Consider the following 9,366-nt stretch of genomic DNA (forward strand, 5'->3'; position numbering starts at 1 on the left):
GATAAAACTGACCGTGGATTTGCCCCTGTCCAGCCCAAAAGGAGCTTAAAGTACTTTTTTACTGAATTCTGTTTATGGAGGCGTGGTCACTCTACAATGAATTAAGCCACGCCCTCCCCCAACGTACCTTGGTTCTGCCGATTCTCAGTAACACCTGCCACCAAATGTTATACCCCTTCCCGCAATGCTGAATTAACGTTTTTTTGGAGGGGGGGGGGGGGATCTTGTTTTGATTGTAGTCCTGCAGTAAGATTCATAAGTCTCCTGTCTTCACAGGCACCATGCTGCATTGTTTTAGTTTTGATACAAGAGGTATACAAAATGGTCCTCATCTGTCTTCAGCAGAGGGGCAGTATTGCATAGTATTGAAATTATTATTATTAGTAGTATTATTATTATTATTATTAACAACAGTTTCTTATAGCAGATTCCATTGCACTTTACAATTGGAAAAGTGGAAAAACATGGGTATTTACAGACAGTCATAATAATAATAATTTTATTTATATAGCGCTCTTTCTCCAATAGGACTCAAGGCGCTTAACAGATAGAATGATTGTAATACAGTACAGAAACAATGAAGTACAGAAAAGCTTTTCATAAACAATACTTAAGGGACTGAAGGAAACGCTTGAATAAATAGGAAAGTCTTGAGTCTTTTTTGAAGCATTCTAGAGTAGGGGCCTCTCGAACTGTGCGAGGAAGTGAGTTCCATTAAGTCGGAGCTGAATGGCTAAAAGCTCGACCCCCAGATGAATTACGGGAGATCCTAGGTACTGCTAAAAGTCCTTCATCTACAGACCGCATAATGTGGTGGGACAGTATGGAATCAGAAGCTGCTTCAGTTACCTTGGGCCTTGGTCATGTAGGGCATTGAAACTCAGTAAATTGATATTGAAAATGATTAGCCATTTTATTGGCAGCCAGTGAAGGGAGTATAGAATGGGAGTAATGTGGCTAGAGCGGGGCTGTTTAGTTAACAGCCTGGCAGCTGTGTTTTGTACCAGCTGTAATCGGTGCAGTTCTTTTGCTGGTAGACCAAGGTAAAGGGCATTGCAGTAATCCAAACGAGATGATACAAATGCATGTATGACTTTTGGCAAATCTTCAGATGGGATTAAGTGTTTGATTCTGGCTATGTTCCTCAGATGAAAGAATGAGGATTTGATTGTGGCTGATATCTAATGTTTAAGTGTCAATCCACCATCTAGTACCACGCCAAGATTCCGCACATGATCAGAGTTTTGTAATTCTGTACCCCCAAGTGTCAGTCCAGTTGGGTGGCTGTGCTGCAGTCTTGTCCTTTGATGTTGAGGTCCAATCATAAGGACCTCTGTTTTATCAGGATTCAGTCTCAGCCAACTGGCACTCATCTATTCCTTGAGCTCAGCAAGACAGCCATTTAGGGTTGCTATTGGGTTTTCAGTGCCCGGAGCAAAGGACAAGTACAGCTGTGTGTCATCTGCATAGCAGTGGTAGACAAGAGGTTGGAAGGCCCTACTCACAAGCTTACAGTCTATAGGTATGAGTAATGGCCTCCCCTCAGATAAGTGCTACTGCCATCCTTCCGACCTTCCTATAGGTCGCAGGTCTACTTATCCTTTAATAACATTACCTAGAACACCAACCTAATTGCAGTCGTATTTTGTTCACCTGCCTTTTCTTCATGCTAGGGCCTAAATATAGGCCATGTACGCCTTTGAATCTTGGCGCATAATCTGTTTCTTTTTTCTGGAATATACAATTCATATTCCTATGGTCTTTGCCCTTTTTGTGGACTATAACTTAAAAGTTTTAAAGCCTAATCCATCTTAGCTGTCAACTTTCCCAGCTGACTGACAGCCGCAGAGCTAACTAAGTGGGTTATGATAAGTAACTCACAGAAACTCTTTGCCAAAGGGAAAGGACAGGTTATTTTTTGTTCTCATACGAAAATAAAGCATTCCTTTTTGAGGTCCTGTCCATCACCCATTACAAGACTTAATACTGCGGCCAAACATTGCAGCTTACCGAGCGCCTGAGAACCCTGCCGAATAACTGACCCCCACCCGACCACAAAATACCCTTGTAAGGGTAGCGTCAGGGGCGTGGCTTCTGTAGATATCTTTCAAATTCTAAGCAATTTATTCAGAAAATTGCTGCTGCTGCTGCCAACGTTTCGGTCCAACAAGGACCTTTTTCAAGGCTTGCAGTATGATCAAAAAAGGAAGAAACAAGAGCCACAGTTGGGAACAGTTTTTTCGATCATACTGCAAACTAGGGCCCTTATTCTGATCGGTGCGGATATTCCCGCATTCTTACGGAGCGGTCCGCACGCCACGGTGTTCTGCCGCGTGCGGCCATCGTCCGTAGAAACGCCCACGTGTCCTCCGCATTCGGACGGACTCACTCTTTAAGAACAGGGCGTGTTTACGGACGACATACAAACCATGCGTGTGCGGGGGAAACACTCCGATTCTGCACGGTATTACAGAGTATTACAGAGTATGCTCGGGAATACCGCATCCGAACGGGAGCCAAGCGGTGCTACCGCCCGTAAGCGGAGTATTTACGCCAAACAACCCACTATTATGTATATTCTGCAATACATCACATGACCCACTTATTCAATTACCTATCCTCTTAAAAAATTGCTTATTTGGAATTGGAATCAATTAGATGCCAATATATCCTTACAAGCATGCCTAACACATGCATTGCACACATTAACCCTTACAGCAATTGAAGTGCAATGGTTTCAATTAAAGCACTGACAAGCGTCCTATTAGTGAGTAATGAGTAAAGGAGTCGATTTTATTGGGTTCAGGTGTTAATGCTTGTAGTCATTAGGCGGTCCGTTCGCCTCCCGCAGGAACGAGTGGTGTCCGCAAAGCAATAGTGGCCTTTTGGACACCGCACATTTCTTCCCTTTTTGTTCGCGTGCATTCGGAGTGGTATCCGAATGCACGCCCCCCAACATCAGTGTACTCCCCCGTGTCCGCCCATGTTTCCGCCCCGTTTTGCTCACTTTGAAACTACGCCCATGTGTCATTCCGCATGACGCCCATAATACGCCCATATTTCCCGAATGATTGTGGTGACCAGTTTTGTACGGGATTTGCCCGAACAGGTACGGAGTCAAGGCGTGGCACATGCGCGTAGCGTTCTCCACGCATGCGCAGACGCCGTAAAGACGCGATCCGAAAGTATGCGGTAAAGTACGCGTCAATCAGAATAAGGGCCCTGTTGCGGGTATTGTGAGCTTTTCCCTCTGCACAGTAGACGGCAGTCACCTTGTCCTTGATTAAGTTCAGACAGCATCCCGGTAATTGGCAGGCATAACCTGCCAAGAAATGTTGGCTGTTCCTGGTGAAGCTCTAGTTTGCAGGAGACCACCCGAGTACTGTGCAGGGAGTAACAGCCGCTGCCTGTGACCATACCACCGGTACACGTAACACATATATTCATACTGTACATACAAATCCTGCGTTTAGATCAGTTATACAGCAAATTAACTGAATCTAACAAGTACTTGTTCTGTATGTCCTGCTAAATATACAGTACAGTATATACAAGGGCGTAACTACCATAGACGCAAGGGGTGCAGCTGCTATGGGGCCCAGAGCTGCAGGTGCCCATCTTTGCTGTTTAAGTAATGTTTTTCATATATTTGTCACCATCAATTGCTAAATAGGGGGCCCTTACAAAACTTTTGCTATGGGGCCTATGAATATCTAGTTAAGCCTCTGAGCACCAGGTTCACATTGACAAAAATGGACACAAGCTAAATTTTGACATGTCCATGGTCAACACTGGAAAAGCTTGACATGAGTTTTTCATGTTTTTTTTATTAATTCTATGGACAGTTTCATGCTTTGCGATCCACATGGACAACAATTGGGATTGGTACAGTGTGTCAAGCGAAGCAAGCCATGCAAAAAAAAAAAAAATCCAAGTATCTACAAGAAAGCCCATCAACAGCTATTATATGTCTCATCAGTAATGCAGTGATATTAGTTATATTAAAACTTAAAGTGAGGTGGTACGTAAACTTTAAAGGAGATTCAATGAGTAAAGGCCCCCACACACAGCACAATTTTCAGGCATTTTCTGAGCGATTTTACTAAATTGTTCAGAAAATGCCTGAAAATGCATGTAAATCGCTGTGTATATAGCCCACACAGCGATTTACATGCGCGCCCCCGCCGTTCTGAATCTGCACAAGATTCAGAATGGCCCGGTCAGTCAATTCATAACAGTCGCTCAGAAGCTCCTGCTCATCTCCCGCATGTGTGGCGCGGGGATGAGCAGGGCCATCTGAGCGACTGTCATGCCGGAGCACGCCGCCCAGATGAAGACCCACTGCCGCCGACCTGGAAGCCCCGCTGCCGCCGACCTGGAAGCCCCGCTGCCGCCGCCTGGAAGCCCCGCTGCCGCCGACCTAGAAGAATCGCTGCCAGAGCCCAGCTGAAGAGACGCTTCCTGGACCTGCCGGGTGCCGCACCCGCCCTCTGCAGTCAGATGGAAGCTGCAGTGAGAGGACGCGACGCTGGAAGACACCGGAGTTGGTAAGTATATACTATATTCTTTTACACTGTGCCACCAACGGAAGAGGGGAGAGGGGGATGCCACACTATACCACCAACGATTAAAACTTTTTATGGGGGACACTACCACCAACTATTGTTTCATTATGTATATATATATATATATATATATATATATATATATTATGTATATATATATATATATATATATATACTATGTATGTATATATATATATATACACTGTGTATATATATATATATACTATGTGTATATATATATATATATATATATATATATATATATATATATACACACACACACACACTATATATACCATATATATATATATATATATAGTGTGTGTGTATGTGTATATGTATGTATGTATATATATATATATATATATATATATATATATATATATACACACACATATATACACAGTGCAGTTTGATGGCATGTGCGGCTGTGACAGTCGTAACAGATTTGAAATCTCCCATGCTGAATCTCCCAATTTGAATCTCTGTCACAAATCTCTCTGTATGTGGCTCATTGTCTGAAATGAGCCACACGAGTGAAATCTCTTGTGCTGAATCTCCTATTATGTATCTCTGGCACACATCTCTGCGTATGTAGGGCCCTTAACAACACTATCAAGATAAGGCTTGTCACAGCAAGATAAAAGAGGCAATGTTGAATAGACAGTAAAACAGTTTGACAGGGAGATAAATAAGGTTAAATATATAAATCTCAGGTGAGTGTCCCTGGTTGATGCCCCCAAAGCTTTCAGTTGCTGCTCGGTTCCATCCCCATATAGCATTTATTACATATTTGCAACATTACTGTTGCTCATGATATATGAATTAATCTAGTTTTCCCCTCTGGCATGCCTTATGGCTGTATGATTCAAATGTAAAATATATAGGTCCTGATTCTGGTTCTCTTGCAAAAGTAAATTCTCTCTTTAATGGACAAAACCATGTGCTCTGTAGGTGGGACAGATGTAACATGTGCAGAGAGAGTTACATGTGGGTGTGTTATTTTTTTCTGTACAGAGTAAATACTGGCTGCATTATTTTTACACTGCAATATAGATCAGTTTGAAGTACAAACCACCCAAATCTAACTCTCTCTGCACATGTTATATCTGCCCCACTTGCAGTGCACATGTTTTTTGTCCATCAGAGCGAGAATTTGATTTTGCAAGTGAACCAGAATCATGCCCATAGTGTACAAAGAGCTTCTTGATGAACAAAACCTTATTGCTTGGAGTCTAATTGTTCATATTCAGAATTGTTTTTATTTTTTTTGCGAATAGATTTTTATTAAATTTTGCAAAAAATTGTACATACTGTAGAATGGACTTTGTGTGATCAATAAACATTGACATGTGTTAAACCAAACTAACACTCTTGTCTTAGTTCTCACTATATCAGTTGTTAGTGTAAATGTTTTTTATTATTCCGGGGATGTCACAAACTGAAATCCTTCTTCCAGGTGGTACTCCTGCCATCATGTAGATGCAGTGGTCAGCCAAGGAAACTTACTGCATCATATGAAATACACATCACATTTCCAGTCTAAATTGTCCAGCAGTGCCATCAGCTCATAACTGTCAAAAAACAAGGGTGCCCAGGTAACTGTTTGGAAAAGCCTGGCCAGAAGTGGTCTTCATGGATGACTTATAGCCAAAAAGCCATGCAAGAAACTCAGGAACTGGAGTGCAGAAAAATGGCAGCAGGGGTTGTAACAGAAGGCAGTTTGTTCTCTGATGGGCTAAAGAGTGGTACAATATTGGGCGCCTGCAGGTGGGTTCCTTCAAGTTTGGTGCTGCATTTCAACAATTGGAGTTGGAAATTTGGTCACAAATAATTGTCATCAATTCTGAGAAATACAAACAGGTACTTATCCATTATGCCAGTGAGTGCCGCTATATTTATCTTTATGTGAATTCCAAGAAGGGAACATGAAGGCACCTTGGTGGATGTGCCGTTTCACAATCGAGTGCCGGACTTTGGCTACATACATACATACGCACACACTATGGGGGTTATTCAGACCTGATCTTTGTGAATTCGCAGCCCAGATGATATTAATCAACTGCGCATGCATATGGATCAGCACTAGGTCATCCTACAATAAAATCCATTATATTTTTTACATCGCAAGCAGTTGCAAGTTGATTGTCAGTAAGCCAGCATTTGGGGACTGTGGATTGTCAAATCGCTCTTCTTTGTTTTGCGGTCAGATGGGTAGTATGGGTTTGGCAGATGCTGTGAGAATATTACCTGCCTGACTACATCATGCCAACCTTGAAGTTTGGTGGTGGAGGAGGGATAATGGTATGGAGCTGCTTTTAAGGGATCGGGCTAGCCCTCTTATATCCATGAAGGCCAATCTTAATGCTTCAGCATACCAAGTTATTTGGAACAATGCTATGCTTCCAGCTTTATGGCAAGTTTGTGGAAGGTATCTTTCTATCCAACATGACTGTGACCCAGTGCACAAACCAAGACGATCAAGACATGGTTTTATGCGTGGAGTTAAAGAACTTAACTGGCCTCAACCCGATCAAGCAATGTTGGGATAAACACTAATGGAGATTGCGAGCTAGGCCTTCTTATCCAACACCAGTGACTGACCTCATAAACAATCTTCAGAATAAATGGGGAAAAAAAACTCCCGCAAAAAAAATTGTGTAAAGTTTTCCAAGAAGAGTGAAGCTGTTATAACTGCAAAAGGGGAACCAACTCCATATTAAGTATATGTATTTGAATACAGTATTATCACAGTCCCTGTTGGTGTAATGGTCACTTTGTCTTTCTATATCACTGAATAAATAGGAATTTAGGCAGCTGTAATATATTATCTAAACTATATGGTTACTTCCTTTTGATAGTGTTGCAGTATTAAGTAGCAGCATTGTTTTGTGTTGCTATAAGCTTGCCCTCATAACCAAAACGCCTTGTTGTATAAAGATGATTAAAACAGAAATATGTCTAGATATAATAAACAGGTGTGTATGTAAATTAGAAACTTCTGATTGGTCAGTACCTGGTTAAATATGGGCCAGCTATATCTTGGGTCATCTTCTGAGGAAACCGCCAAACTGCATGGAGAAACAAATCAAGAGACCTCCAATTGTGTACTAGCCTATGCTACTACTGGAATTTAATCTGGTATAAGATCTATCCAGGACTGAAGATTCACTTGTTGATATACAGTTGCCATGATCTAAACTGTCCGCCCCAATTGAGACCAGACTACCCGGAGTCAGCCGCTATACTGGTTCCAAATTGGATTCTGACTTACACACTGTAAACAGCACCGGTGACATGGGCGTGTGCTGACCAACAGGCGTAGTTGATTTCAGGGCCCACCTGCAACGATGAGAGAGAGAGAGAGAGAGAGAGAGAGAGAGAGAGAGAGAGAGAGAGAGAGAGAGAGAGAGAGAGAGAGAGAGAGAGAGAGAGAGAGAGAGAGAGAGAGAGAGAGAGAGAGAGAGTGTGTGTGTGTGTGTGTGTGTACAAACACACCAAGATAAAATGCTGTGGAGTCATTGATTTGAGCTTGCTGTTTCTGACGACTGGGTCCCGTGACACACAAGACTTTCCCAGTGCTCAGCTCCAATGTGGGCTGCTGGTTGCTAGTGAAACTGGTACTAATGAGGTTGTTAAAAGGGCTGTATTTACAATTCACCAGATAATTCCTATATACAAATATTAATGGCATATCGGTCTTCTGAATAGCTGCTCGCTACGAATTAAAGTTAAAAGAAATCAAAATTCCTCAAAGGAACCTTGCTAATTGGAACAGACATTCAAGTGTGAGCTCACATACCTGCTCCCGGATGGATTAACCTCTTTAGTGGAGATAAAATTGTCCTACTGTAACATTAATTTTAAGCTGTGAATGAGGTTTCGAATCTAAGATGTTATATATATATATATATATATTTTTTTTTTTGTTTAATTATTAGAGTGTGATACAATAGAAACTCCCAGCATGGCTCCTACAGTATGTTAACCGGGGCAGCAGAGCAGGTAGAGGTGCGCCGCTGCACTACATATGCTTCTGAGCAGCCATCCACGCCTGGGCTGAAGGGGTAGGGTTGCATGGCTCCACTAGGCCCAGGGATGTGTCTCTCAAGGCAGGCTGCACCTGGAAGAGCAGCATCCTGCCTATATGAAGGCTTCCCATACCATCCCTTTAAAGTGTGGAACTCATGAATTATACAGGCTGCATGGCTTATTAAAATCAGGTGAAATGCAAGTTTGAAATCTACCAACCACAGAACCTGTGTAGCTCATTCATTTTCCAGTTTGACGGTATAGTATGGAATTGCCCAAGACAATTAGCCAAACAAAACCTGAAATCTTGCAAAATAAGAGGACACTCCCCAGTCTTTGGTTGAAGAACATTATAGATTTATTCCAACATACCAATTGTGTTAAAGTGCATTACAGTGGGCCCACGATCATGCACTTTAACACGATTGGTATGTTGGAATAAATGTATAATATTCGTCAACCAAAGACCGGTGAGTGTCAAGATTTGCTCAATGTACTGGTTCTTCTTGGACACCTGAGCTGACAACCCAGCAGTTGTTACTTGTTGGAATAGAGAGTTATCCTTACATGTGGAGAGAGAATATATATATATATATATAAATATATATATATATATATATATAATTATCATCAACATTACTTACTTCAAGAGGTTTTAGTTGCGTTTTTTGTGTTCATTATAGCTCCCAGGAACTCTACCATGATGAAAAGGCACTATTTCCCCCCACACTACCAAATAGTAGTATAATAATAAAAAAATAAAAAGGTG

Source organism: Crinia signifera, chromosome 6 (assembly GCF_055691185.1).
Source record: "Crinia signifera chromosome 6, ASM5569118v1, whole genome shotgun sequence".
NCBI classification, from domain to species: domain Eukaryota; kingdom Metazoa; phylum Chordata; class Amphibia; order Anura; family Myobatrachidae; genus Crinia; species Crinia signifera.